At 37.5% G+C, this 12,415-nt stretch overlaps 1 pseudogene across 1 annotated transcript; it reads right to left on the bottom strand.

Moving 5' to 3' along the window:
* Positions 1–8,393: 8,393 nt before the first annotated feature.
* Positions 8,394–9,980, bottom strand: LOC309821284 (poly(rC)-binding protein 2-like; annotated as a pseudogene). Its single transcript has one exon. The product of its transcript is annotated as a poly(rC)-binding protein 2-like (transcript).
* Between the last annotated feature and the right edge of the window lie 2,435 nt (positions 9,981–12,415).

The following is a 12,415-nucleotide window of genomic DNA, read 5'->3' as shown; positions in this document are numbered from 1 at the left end:
GAATTGCACATAAGAGATTGTAGACTACATCATAGTCTGATAGCCTGTTCATGAGACAAAACAGCTTTGCCTACCATTGCTATTTGCTGCTATTAGGTGCTTCTTCAGTTTGCATGGTGGTGGAAAATGATCTTCAGTTAAATGTCCCAGGGCTTTTCTTTTTAATAGATGATTTCAACAGTGTGATCATTCATCAAGATTGAAAATACCAGAATTTACTTCACCATCTTTCCTTTAGCTTTACATTTACACTTAAATTAATTTTCCCCTCATGTTAGGAAAGTAAAATCTACCTTGAAAATTTCATTTGAATAGTCTTATATAGCTTTTAGATTTGTATACAGCAGCTGGAGGATAATTTTTTATTATATTTATGCAGTATATAATAGAGATGTATTGGATTTTAGAGGATTCAATAAAAACAGACCAAGGTACAATGTCTAAAATGACTGGTCACAAAAGGTAGGGTGAAGGCTTTATGTATCATATGGAGAGAAAGACTGAATTCTAGCTTGTTTCTCTTTGCTGGGGCCTGACTTCCTTTTTGTTAGCTCAATCTAAACACCACATTTTTGTGAATATGCATCACATTCATTTTGGATTATTTAATTTAACTTCCTTTCCAGATGAACTAGCTTTATTAAATGCTTGTCATGGATGGGCAAACAGAGTTTATGCAGGCTATAAATATCTATGATTAGTTTGGTATAGTATATTGCAATCTAAGGTGTAGTAATTATGCATAATATTTTCTCCCAAGCTTGATAAACCATTTGGGGAAAAAAACAAAACAAAAAGCCAAAAACAAAAAACTAGAAAGTAATTTATGCAAACCACATGAATGTACGATATTTTCAAACCTTATATTTCTCAGAGATCCTGGTCAGCAGCACATATACATACAGAATTAAGTCCTGAGCTACAGAGAAGAAAATAAGTTTGAATCTGTATACCTTAAAAATGGATATAGTTTAGGACTTCCCTGGTGGCGCAGTGGTTAAGAATCCACCTGCCAATATAGGGGACATGGGTTCGAGCCCTGGTCCGGGAAGATCCCACATGCCGCGGAGCTACTGAGCCCGCGCGCCACAACTACTGAAGCCCACGCTTCCACAACTACTGAGCCCATGTTCCGCAACAAGAGAAGCCACCGCAATGAGAAGCCCGCACACCGCAATGAAGAGCAGCCCCCGTTCACCACAACTAGAGAAAGCCCGCGTGCAGCAACGAAGACCCAACACAGCCCAAAATAAATAAATGTATTAAAAAAAATGGATATAGTTTAAAAGTTATATTACCTGTGTTACCAGTTTTGATCCTTCCAACATAGTTACTAATTTTGTTTGGACACTTAGGCCACTTTCCAAAACTGAGTATCCCCACACATATTTATCTATTGTATCTATTATTCTAATATATCTGGTACATAAATATAGTGTTTAATGTGCCTACATTGCTGAGCTTTTACGTACTCTCTAGTCTTAAATTTCTAGCCACCATTAGGATAGTATATTGTATGCTATACATATACATATATGGCATACATCCCTTGTGTGAAACAGTCTAGAAATTTTAAATAGAACTGAAAACTTATCCCTGCTTTTCAAGGACTCAAAACGTACTGAAGAAGAGAGAACATGTATACGTAAACATAATACAGGGTAGACTGTGTTAAGTGCTTCCATAAAGACCTATCTGAAATATAAAGTGGTCCAGATGAGGGAGAAATGCAGGCCATTGGGTAGAACTGGGATTGGGTTTGGAAGGATATGGAATCTGAATAGGGTCTTGAAGGACAAATAGGACTTTGAGGAAAAAAGAAAAAAAAGAGATGAAAAAGTAGGGTTATTCCAGGTGAATGAATCACACAAATAAAATTACAGAGACGAATTATTTCATGATGCAACTGAACCACAGGGGATAGAGGAAAAATGATTCTGGGCTAGATTTTCTGGGCTAGATTTCCTATTGCATCTCAAACTAAATATTTTCCAACATGATATTTATATTATCTACCACCCCCAACCATTCTCTCAGTTCTCATGCCCAAAATGTCAATAATCGTTTTCATTTCATTTCACTGTATTTAATATTCACTAATTTTTGCCCACTTATATATTTAATTCACACATGCAATAATATTTTAAATACCTACTATGTACTAGACAATAAAGATTTAAAACATGAATAAAATGAGAAGCTTTCTCTTGATAAATTCAGAGGAAAATTGGTTTTCTTTCTTTTCACTTCAAATTCCTTTATTGATGATGCTTATAACTGTGCATTTGGATGTGAGCAGGTAAATAGTAGGTCTAATAATATTAGTTAAAACTAATTTGGTTGTAAGTGATAAAAACATAACTCAAATTAGTTTAGGCAGAAAGAAGGATATTGATTTAAAATATACTAGATTATCTCATATAATTAAACCACTAGAAATACAGAGTTCATCTGGGCTTCAAGTTTAACTGGACACAGGGCATCCATAAGTCTGGGTTGCCTTCACTGCTCATTTTGTATGTACCTTGACTTTATTCTCTCACACTATGGCTTTGCTTTATCTGTATAGAAGGAAATGTAGCTGTCAACAGCTAACAAGCTTCACATGCCTTAGCTATTACCATCAACGAGGACAGAGGGAGGACTCTTAGTCTCAGATTTTAAAAAACATAATAAAAAATTACAGGGATTGACTCTCAGAATCCATTTTTAGAAGTATCAGTTATGAGAGAATTAAGAATAATATAGCAGAAATTTGGCAACTGGAAACTTTCTCTGTTCCCATTGAATTATCAGCCAGGCAGCCACATCCATTCATGTCTACTATAAATAATGAATACTACACAACTGGAAGGACTATGTTGGCATTGTTTACCACTACATCTCCAGAGTCTAGAAGTTAGTTATATAATTGTTTCTCACAATTTACAGTATCGTCAGAGACATTCCAGTCAACTTCTCTAGATAATGCATCTTTATTTCTAAGCTGAGGAAATAGAAAGTGACATTTCTGTGATTAAGAAAATCTACTAGTTTTATATGAATCGTTTAGAGAATTGTGATAACCTAATATCCACGGTTCACTTTAGGAGAGCTATGGAAAACAATGCTGCACAACCAATTGGCATTGTGTTTAGCAAAAGATCCATAAAAAGTAATGCATAAAGTAAACTTAGTGTGGTTATCATAAACTATAGAATGTGAACATCATTTTTAGTAATTCAATAAGTTAGCTGCCTTTCTCTGTGTTTACTGTAAGTTTAATAATCCGTTCTTCAAGAATATAGGAATATTGAGAATAATTCTGCTCTCTGTTCAAGAAAATATATAACAAATACATACAAATAATGCCAAATTCTAGTTTACATTATTTTATCTTACCTAAACCATATGACATGGATGTATACTTGCTTCAAAATAAAGTGTGTAATATATTTTTTAACTAGGGCTGATATACTTCAAATTTTAAAATTCCACTCCCGGGAAAAACATGTTATATGTGTTAAGTTTCCTTCTGTGCCTAGAGTTTATGATGTGAATTTGGAAGTGACTGTTAATTATTGATAATTAAAAAAAAAATAGATTCAATTTGGAATATTTTTTCTTCCTTTTCCAGGAAAATAAGGGGCTATTTCTTTTCTTTAGCAAAATTATCTCTATCATTGGCTCTACCTCAGCTGTTTAGGTCTCTTCAGAGGATTTCAAAATAGTGCGTTTTTCTTTATACTCTATTTCATCTCATCACTTTTGATAATGATAATTATTACTATATTTTTTATTATAAAAAATGAACCAACCTCTACTGAATGCTTTCTTTGTGCCAGACACTGTACTTAATATTGTTACTCATCGGCTTATTATTTAATATCTATTCATACATTTCTCCATTCAACATTTACTGAGATCCTACAGTGTTTTAGCACAGAAAAATTCTCTGTCTTCAAGATCCTTATGGTGCAGTGAAAGAATATTAACTAAACAGATAATATATGGTGTCCAGTAATGAAAAGACCTATGAAGGAAAAAAAAGGCAACCTAAAAGATAGAGTGGCAGGGGCTGCTTTTTTTTTTTTTTTTGCGGTATGCGGGCCTCTCACTGCCGTGGCCTCTCCCATTGCGGAGCACAGGCTCCGGACGCGCAGGCTCAGCGGCCATGGCTCACGGACCCAGCCGCTCTGCGGCACACGGGATCTTCCCGGACCGGGGCACGAACCCGTGTCCCCCGCATCGGCAGGCGGACTCTCAACTACTGCGCCACCAGGGAAGCCCTGCTTTTTTTAGATGGCATGTTGAGCACAGACCTGAATGAAATGAGGAAGTAAAATATATGAATACCTGGGAAAAAGAGGGTTTCGGACATTGAGGCCAGTAGTTGTGAAGTCTTAAGAGAAAGTTCCGGAGAGTTGTGCATGGGAGAATAACATCATTTGGCTTATACGGATCAGTGGTGGTTAAGAGCACAGCTTCTAAGGTCAGACTAGACTCCTGAGTCTGGATATGTACCAACAGACCCTGGCTACATGGTCATGGCAAGTTACCTTAGCTCTCTGGGCCTGTTTCCCCATTTATATAAAAAGGACCATACACATTCCTTTCTCATAGTTTGGAAATCAGGATTAAGTGAGGAAATCCACATAGATTAGCAGAGTATGTGGCACATAGTGAGTGTCCGAGAAATGTCTGCTATTACTGTTATTGCATTAGTTTTCTTATTGTCGCAAGACAAGATTGTTTTCCTGCCTTAAGGTAGGGCTATAATCTATCGTTCCTACCTTATGGACAGAACTTCTAGAGCAACTGCACAGCTGAGAAGTATATACTATCATACACCTGGGTCTACTGAGGTGAGGGCTGTCATTTGGGGGAACTCTACACTCTCTTTAATTGCTTTCCATCAAAGGAAGAATAAACTGAGGATGATTAAATTAAGTGAACTGGAGAAAGGCCATTACTAATGTAAATCATTATAAAAGCTTCAGTAGGCAAAGAAGTAGAAAACCAGAGAATATAATGTAGTATATTTGGATGGTCTTCTGGTAGACAATTAAATTGCTAAAAGTAAAACAGTACCACTAATAATTGCACATTTTGTTTAGTATATAATTATTCACTGTGGCCTTGCTATTTATCTTCGTTCACCTTGTACACAGTGCTTAAGGAAGGGAATACTTCTTTGTCTCTTTAAGATTAGAGTGCCAGATGAAAACATTCATCCCTCCATAAGAGGATAAGGAATACTTACCTCCCTGGAGATAACAAATATGGTGACTTATTACATGTCTAATATCTCAAGTGAAAAAGCTATTTCTGGACAGAAAATTTTGAAAAACAGTGGTGAATTATGGTAGATTATAATGTTTCTAAAACAGCCCAATTCTCTACTCAAAATATGTCACAAATTAAGAAAAAAATAAAGACTATTCTTTAGCAAAATGCTTAAAGCCACTACCCAATAATTACTGTGTGACTACTTACCAAACACGTAATTATAGCCTCTGTTTATAGAGTTTCTTTCACTTGCAAAGAACTTTCACGGTCACTACTTTTTCTGACTAATAGTAATAATACCTAAGATTTATTGAGAGTACTTACTATGTGCCAGATACTTTCCATAAATTATCTCCTTTAATTCTCACAATAGCTCTGATGTGGATTCCATTATCCCATAATTTACAGATTAGAAACTGAGATTCAGAAATGCTAAGTAATTTGCTTAAGCTCTCACAAGCAAATCCAGTTTTACAAATCCAGTTCCCAAATCTTCTCCTTAAATATGACTCTACACAGTTTCTCTTACAAATTTACCCTCTGGCAAGATAACAGGACAAGAATGATTGTTCTCTTAAAAAAAAAAAAAAAAAGAATCTTTTAAGTAATTTTTAAAACAGCATCCAAGAAGTTAAGTAATTTGAACAAGATGGCATAGTCAATCAGAGGCAAGCAGGACAAAAATTTCATCTGAGAAGTATGAAGAGTCCTTGACTTCATGAGTAATAGCCAGGTGTTGCCCTTTCATGCAGTCACAAAGCAGGAAATAAAAATAGAACAAGCCCAAGATTTTTGGATTTAGAAAATATTTCCCAACCAATTAAAGTTTCTACCTATATAAAGGTGGACTCAATTCCTACCTCAAAGCTAAATTAAGTTTACTTTGAGCTAATTTTTTTTCTGAAATTGTCATCTTGCTCATTCCTTCTAATTATTTTGGTCACAACTCAAATATCATATTTTCTTTTTTTTTTTTTTAGTTTTCCCCTTTCTCCATTCAGGGCCTTCAACTACACATCTATTAGGCTGTTTGAAGTTGTCCCACAGCTTACTGATGCACTTTGCTTTTTATTTTTTAAATTTCTTTTTTATCGATGTGTTTTATTTCAGATAGTTTGTACTGTGATGTCTTCAAGTTAACTAATCTTTCCTTCTGCAAAGTCTAAGCTGCCTAATCTGATTATTTTTTCACCTCAAAAATTGTAGTTTAATACTAGAGTTCAATTTGAGTCTTTTTATATCGTGTTTGCCTTTATTCAACCTTTTGAACATATGGGAAATAGTTATAATAACAGCTTTAATGTCTTTGTCTGATTCAAATATCACATTTTCTGATAGATTTTCCCTGACCCCCTACATAAAGTAGCAACTCTCTTCCTTACCTCAATCGTTCTCTGTTGTATAACTATCACACTTATACATTATCTGTTATACACTTATACATATACTGTTATGAGCACATATTTTATTTATTTTCTTGTCATTATCTGTCTCCATTACTAGAATGTAAATTAAATGACAGTGTTACTGAAACAGAAACAGAACTAAAACTGAGTTCCTCTGTCAAGTTTATGATTAACCTCTCAATCTAAAACTTTATTTCCTTGTTCCACACCCATTCCTCCTCAAGACTGAAGAACATCAAAGAAAAGAAGGGATTGAAACTGTGTAGGAGATGAGTGGCGAGTGAGCAAGCGAGCAAAGGTTCATCTGCCGCTCCCCATCGCTCGCATTACTGCCGGAACCATCCCCATCCCAGTCCGTGGAAAACTTGTCTTCCATGAAATCGGTCCCTGGTGCCAAAAATGGTTGGGGACTGCTGTTTTAAATGAGTACCTGGGCTCATAGCAGATACTCAATAATTATTTAGTGAATGAATGAATGAATGGATGGATGGATGCATTTGATACATTGAGTTCTAAAAAACAATGTAGTCACCAATGTGTGTGCTTATGTATATATTATATGGATAGACACAGATACAGACACATATGCACACACACTCACACACACACTACATTTTAAGATCTGCAGCTCTATTTTGAACTCCAGATCTTTAATTAGTAATCAGATCACCAACCAATTGATAACACTTGGAAAGAGGCCTAATGAAAATATAAATTCAAAGTTGTCTTTAATGAAGGACAAAAAGTCAAGAGAGGAATAAAAATCTGCCCTCCAGACTTCATTAGGAAGCATCTCAAGCCCATCAGATTCATAAGTACTTCAGTGTTTAAGTTTGGGAAGCAATGCAAGAAGATTCAAAAAACAATGAAATGACTGGAAAGCATTTAATTAAATAGTCAGGTTAAAGGTTAGAGTTTAAAAGAATCCTCAAGGTACCTTAGAAATCATTTAAACAAAAGAATATAGATCTGTCACTGAATCAGGGTATTCAAATAGTTTTGTTGCTTTCCTGTTTAAATCAATACAGGCAATTATATATGTTCAAATAAAAAAATAAGTGACTTAAAAGCTGTATGTTTGAGTGAATAACAGACATACCAATTAAATGTAATTATGAAGCTTAGTTAACTAACTCACATCCTCACCAAACAAAATCTCTAGTTAGGCATGTGACACAATTCTATCTTTGCATATTACCCATTAGTGGTTCTAAGAGGATTTGAGTCAAGTTTTGAAAAAGCTTCATGAAACTGCTTTTTATTGCTATCCTTGATCTCCTGGGCTTAAGCGTTCTTGCTATTAATCTACAAATTGCAGATACTGATAAAAGTGTGCATATGAACTGAGATACCAGTTTTGAAAGGAAGCAATATAATTCTATAGGCGCCATTACAAAATAACTGGATCTGGAATTGGGTGCAGCGAAAGTTTTCTGAGGAAATGACTCCAAATTTGATCTTAAGTATGAATAAAAGTTTGTTGTGATAAACGGGACAGGAGGGAAGTGGAAGCAGGCAAAATAGCATGACAAAGATTCCTAAGCTGCAGACAACATGGAGCTCAAAAGAAATTGAAAAGCCCAGCTGGCCAGAGCTGAGAGTCTGAAGTAGCAAGAAGTGCTACATAATGTAGATGTAGAGGGCAAAATCATGTTGGCCCTTGTAATATTGGTTAAGGATTTTCCGCTTTTCTTTTGTAATAAGAGGCATTGAAAAAAATTTTTTTTCTATTCACAAAGAAAAAGCTCCAGTCCATCTTTTAATTTTTTTGAAAAATTCCTGACATTACAGAACTAAACTGAAATGTATTAATATTCCACTCTTACATTTCCATGACAAACAAAAAAATTTCATGAGCCAAAAATCCCCCCCCCAAAAACAAAACAAAACAAAAACAAAACAGGGAGAAGCTTATAAAACTAAATATGGATCTCAGCATTAACAGCTGAACAGAGAAAGGAATTAAAACGCTTTAATTAAAAAATCACGAGTGGATGATAAAGTGTGTAGAAACTGAAAATTTACAAACTATTTAAAACCTGGAATCACTGACTGTTCAGAAACTACACAGATGGATCATGGGTGGTGGTGAACAGCAGAAAGGGATTATGGATGAGTCTGCATTGTTCTAGCTGCTCCCATGCCACCCGTCTCCGAGGAAAGCCTGACATTGATTAGATATTGAGCCAGGCTAATGCTGGCAGCAGATCCAGTGATGGTAATCTGCCTATCAGTAGATCCTTCCACTGGGTTCGCAATTTTGATCTGTGCCCCAGACATCTGACGGATCTCATTGATTTTGGCGCCTTGACACCCGAGTATGCAGCCAATCAAATTGTTTGGAATGGTGAGTTCATGAGAAGTAGTCTGAGCAGATGCATCCAAACCTGCACTGAATGCGGTCTTGCCATGCGTCATGGGAAAATGAGACTGTTGCATTGCCAACTGGTGCAGCTTGGTCAAATCTGGCTGTGGAATGGCATACTGTCCTTGAATGGTATAGGCTTCTAGAGGTGGTCCCTCCAGGTCAGAGTTGAGGCACATGGATGGGGTGGTGTGGGGAAAGCTCGCACTGTCGCTACCTGTGCTGTACCTGTCCTGACCACCTGCAGTCATCAAAGATGACTGGAGAACTGGACGGCTTGGGCTGGTACGGGATGGTCACACCCTTCGGGGGGGACTGGGAGAGAGTCTCCAACATGACCACGCAGATCTGTTTCACACACTCAATGATGGACTGCGGAATGCCAGCAATAGTGATGGCCCCTCAGTTGAGTTGGGGAGCATATCTCCTGCCACCTGGACCTGAGCCCCTGTACTCTCACGTATTTCCTTGATCTTGCAACCACCTTTCCCAATGAGAGAGCCACACTGACTAGCAGGGACCACCAGCCTCAGGGTGACTGGGGGTCTACTGGCAGCTGTGCTATTGGTCATAGAGCTGCTGATGTCCTGTTCCATAGCAAAGCCTTTGAAGATGGCATTAGTGGGTCCAACCAAAGTGATAATCCTCTCAGGATAATTCCCTTCTGAGATGTTGATACATGCACCACTCTCCTCATGCATCTTCTTAACTGATTCTCCTTTCTTCCCGATGATACTGCCAACTTCCTTTCCATGCATAAGTAGCCGGATGGTGAGAGTGACATTTAATCCACCTTCAATCACACCGGTGTCCATGTTGAGCAGTGTTCTAAGGAGCTGGACTCTGAGTGGTCAGGTCTTTGGTCACTGGTGGGGGTGAAAGCCAAAAACTGCAGGTGCGAGGTAACTGAGGGGAAAAGGAGAGCGGGCGGGAAGGCGAAGGGCGGGAGGCCGGGGCGGAACAATAGGGGCGGGCGGGAAGGCGAGGGCCCCCCCCCCCACCCCCGCGGGCGGGCGGGCAGCAGAGGGCGCAGGCTGCAGCTGCTCCGGCTGCTGCCTCTGCTGGTCTGGGCGCATTGAAAATTTTTAATGTGTGTGTTTGTGTGTGCATGAGGACAAAGAAGGTAATGTGTTAAGTTTGGGAAGTAGGCATCGATGGAGGAGAATCAGTTTCATCGGGTCAATTATGATTTTGGGGTGATATCAGGAGCAACAATGTAAGAAGACATGCCTTAACTCTTAATCACTTCCCTTTAAATCCTCCACTACAACACCAATTTCTAGTTTGTACTCAGTGGCTTCTTTAACCTGAGGAATTAATTTTCTAATATGTGTAGCACTGGTCATTTCACTGTTGTTTCTCTCGGTGATTTAGATTGGACTAAAACCATTCTAAAGTCAAATAATGAGTGGAGTTAAAACCTGCTGGCTGTTTACCCAGCACCCCCGCCCCTCCATTCTCTTTTCTTGGAGACGTACAAGTACTAGCCATCCCTGCCTCATATAGCTAATGACCTCAGGGGAATATGGACAATCAGCCATATAATGTTGTGAGGTCCAGTGTAAAATGAAAACGCAGGTCCCTTGTTTAAAAATGATTAAGACTTTCAAGATGATACTAGCAGTATACTAAACTAAGAATGGAACTCTTCCAAGCCCAGGTTCTTGTGCTACTGCATAGACTGCATGTCTATGAGATTGGCCTTGGAAATCTGTCCCGTTGCATTCCAAGGAGTGAACTTGATTGGCCCAGCAATGGTTATGAGGCCAAAATCTCACCAATGAGGCACGGGGTGGGGGTGGGGGGAGAAATAGTTTGGTCAGTGGTTTCTGGCAATTTTGCTATTTCTTAGGAGAGAATGAAGGAATAAATGATCTCTTTGTTTCCTTTTGTTATTCCTTCTGGATTTGATGGCTGGAAATGTTGCATCCGTCCTGAAGGAAGCAAATGTTTATGATGGCAGAGACCAGAAATAAAAAGAACTGGTAGAGTTGATCATACTGTTGTGCCAAAAAAAAATCAACCAAGCCTGACACTCATCATGAATGAAGCCTTCCTATTACAGTGACAATACTGTTTCCTTGTCATTTGTCATTTTGAGTCAGGGATTTTGTTATTGAAAGGCAGAAGCGTTCTAAACGACAAATATAAATAAAGTCTTTCAAACTAAATTTGCTGAATGAAGTATTCCTTTTTTCAGTTAACAATATTTACTGCATTGTTAAATATTTTTAGAGCTGTACACCGTTAGAAGAAACGGGTATTACCTAGGATAACAGAAGCTGGCCGTTCATTCCTCAAAAGATAAAGAAATCATATGACAAAAAAATAAAACGTAATAACATTATCTATGTTGACATATTCTAGGAGAATAAATGTGTAAGTGCAAGGTAACTGCCAGGTGAGTAACACTATTCCAGTTTTTGTTCTTCTAACATTAAATATGAATACGTATTTTGATACTATTTTTGTCAAGGAAGTTTTGTAATGAAAGAAGATATCATCCAGAGCTCTCAAAAGGCAAAGAAAACAACCACACACTGCTATCAGATAAGCAAGTGAAAGACAAGAGAACAGCTATGCAAATTAAGCAGAGCAAAATTATGTAAAACAAAAGTGAGAGTGTTTTCCCTGAAGAATTAGAGTAGCTATCCCAATCTGCAACACCCTCTCCATCCATTTCCTTCTGAGTTTCTATATGGTTACATACACCCTTTAAACTTAAAGAGAACACCAAAGGATCTATCCACTTTGCTTTTGTGAAGCTACAGGATGACAAAAACAAGACATGTTGGTTTCATTCACCCACAAAGTTATTTTTAGGAACTGAAGTGAGCACAACACATGATCACATCTAATTGTTTTGGGTCATAAAGGCAATAAAGAGGCAGAGTCAAGTTTAAATCCAGGTCGAAATCTGAAGCCTATGTTCTTAATTCCTGCAATTCAAAATCTTTGTTCATACATAAAGTCATAGCTGTAACAAAAGTAACCTCCTGGTGCTGAGCCAACAGAAGTAGAAGCAGAGGTTAACACAAGGTTAACACAGAAAGGTTAGTTACATCTTACTTGAAATGATTCTGTTCCTTGAGTGAATCTTTAAAGGCTAAGTGGAAATTTTATATGTAAAACAGTAGTAAATAAACTTTTAGTCAGAAAGGGTAACATGTATAAATATTTACTGAAGTTAAATCTTATGATCCTGTGGGTGGTAGAACCTATTTAGGGAGGTTAATTTCACAATATTGTACAAGATGACCTGGGCCTGCTGAGACTAGGCAGTAGGTTCCATCCTGCACCTTGATTTAATCCCTGACCCAAAGAGAACTTAAAATCTTCTTGCAAAACAGGAAATTAAAAGGCAAAATGACAAATG

This window comes from Grampus griseus, assembly GCF_964374135.1.
Source record: "Grampus griseus genome assembly, chromosome: 3".
NCBI classification, from domain to species: Eukaryota; Metazoa; Chordata; class Mammalia; order Artiodactyla; family Delphinidae; genus Grampus; species Grampus griseus.
This window is presented reverse-complemented; position numbering and strand designations above follow the sequence as displayed.